The following is a 2,500-nucleotide window of genomic DNA, read 5'->3' as shown; positions in this document are numbered from 1 at the left end:
TTATTTTCCACAATTAATTTATCGTCAGACAGTATGGCACTTTTGTAGAAAATCTGATAGCCGGAAGATTGAGAGACTCCAAGAAAGAGCACATAGAGGGTGTTTCAAAAGTTCTTTGTGTGTGTTTCAAAAGTATTTTGCGCAAAGCATTTAATGCTTCTTTAGGCAAATGTAAACTGTTTTAGGTAAGATATTTATCTAAATAACCGTTCAAAGCAATTTCAGACTAAAAGTTTGAAGAAATTATTATTATTTTTTTATTATTTAATTTTTTAATTTTTTGCCCCAACTGTACACGCGCGCGAGTTTTTTCCCGCCATATACTTTTCTGCCCATATTGAAGGTTTTCTGTTTTGGTATTTCTAACGTTTTCTTTTATTTTCTCTACTCCTTCATGAAAATGGTGGCTTGCACTGTTTGTGCAAGAGCTCAGCCATCTATTTTTATGGTCTTCTAGCCATTCAGTCCAAAACAAAAATGCCAAATTGTTGAAGAAGTCTGAACGATGACCGACAAGTGGTCAAAAGTAAAGACCTTAGAAGATAAGCCAAGGAGTGGATGGCCGTTTTGTCACAAACTGTGTGAGAAATATTATCGAAAAAGCTTTAAGTATATGTGTAATAATTTCACAAAACAACAACAAAAAAATTTCAACTTTACATTATCGATCAAAGTTTCGAGCACAACGGTATGGGGAAAATTTACAAAAAAAAGTTGGAAAGCCTTGAAGAGAAAAAGGTGGTGCACACTTCATGCAAGCATGGTGTCAGAGGGATTTGCCAACTTTATACCAAGGGAGGACCCGCCGGAAAACTCACGTGATTTGAACCCCCTAGACACCATCTGAATTATCGTAGACGAGACAACATACAAAGGTCCAGCCCCCAAAACACTGGACGAGCTAAGACAGTGACTACGCTTCGCCTGGAAGAATGTGACTTTGGACACGCTTTGGGAGCTCGCCCGCTCGCATTCACCTCTTAGAAAATTTCTGAAAACAAACAAGAAGACATTCTGTTTACTAATATTTTAGTTATTCAATGTTAAATGAATAATGAATAACATACTAAGTTTTACAAAAGGTTTTTTGGTTAATAATTAGTGAAACTTAAGCGAATAAAAAATCGGAACGAACTTTTGAAAACCCTATAGATCATTCTATTGTGATAAAAGTACTGCATACAACGAACTTCTTGTAAGGGCTAAACTCTCCTCACTGCTAAACCATAGGCTGAAGGAGATAGCAATAATAAAGTACAAAGTTAAGTATAATTTATGCCCTAGTTATATATCCGATATTTTAATTTAAGCAACCGAAGTTTTAACCTGAGAAATTCAGGCAATTTTATGATTCCAAGAATAAACACTACCATCTGTGGGAAACAGGGTATTATATATATCGGCCCGGTAATATGGTTCAAATTTAGTATCCATATATTAAGAGTTCTGTAACGGGTGACATTAAGTGGACAAAGAACCATATTAGAACTGACGCCTGTAAGAACTGTCACTTGTGCAACTCTTAGAACAATTAATGGGGTGGGCAGGGTTTCCGAGTTTGTTTATTTTAGCAGTTTGATTTTCTTTTTTAGGTAGTTAGTTAGGTGTCCACAATTAGTTTACACCCAGTGTAAGCTAGGCATTTGACACATTAATAAAGTCTTTATTTCATTATTATTACTTATTTAACCGGAAATTCCCAAAATTATTGTCGTTCTACACTTATAAAACGTGACACTGAGAGTCAATTTCGATCTTCTCTTGATGTTAAATAACAGTAATTTTCTGTTTTTTAAGACTCGCAAAGCAAATTAAGTTTCAGTTTTATTTCGGAGATTGCATTTAAAGCCCTTCTAGCTATCCAAGTGAATATGTTTCTATTTGAGGGGGCGATCTACAAACAGGATATTCCTTTCTTGTGAGGAAAGACCTTTTACATACAGGGAGAGAATTGCAACAAGTTGAAGTTTTCCCGTGGGACCGTGGGAGGGCATTGTTTCTGCTGCTCCCGGACAGGCTAATAACTTCATAGAAAACTGTATTTCGACGATCATTCGGCGTAGATATAGGGCGAATAACTCGACGCAATAATTCTGTGTTCGTTCCAAATCGACTTCCAAATCTTTTCGCAAGACGTCCTGAAATGACCCGAGTGGAACACGCAATGCCCTCTGGTTGAGCCGTCCACCATTTTGTCTTTTTTCGACGGAAAAAGCCCATTCCATAATTGGGGTGCCACAGGCAGCCCAATAATAAGAAAGTTATGCTCTTTTATATGTAACGGGAGTGGGATGGTTGATAAGAAAAAATTATCACTCTCTAATTCTGTTTTTGTCACACTTGTCTGAAGTTACTTAACGTAAACTTTGTCGGTAAACGACACAAAAACTAAGCACAACTATACTTGCAGATTCGCCGTGATAAGTGGCGGCTATAGACAAAAAACTGAATTAAAAAACGCAATGTTTGCGTTGTAGTTTTATCTTGAATCTCTCTAAAC

The sequence above is a fragment of the Porites lutea genome, chromosome 2, assembly GCF_958299795.1.
Source record: "Porites lutea chromosome 2, jaPorLute2.1, whole genome shotgun sequence".
Taxonomy (NCBI): domain Eukaryota; kingdom Metazoa; phylum Cnidaria; class Anthozoa; order Scleractinia; family Poritidae; genus Porites; species Porites lutea.
The sequence above is the reverse complement of the archived record's forward strand: the minus strand, read 5'-3'. Positions refer to the sequence as shown.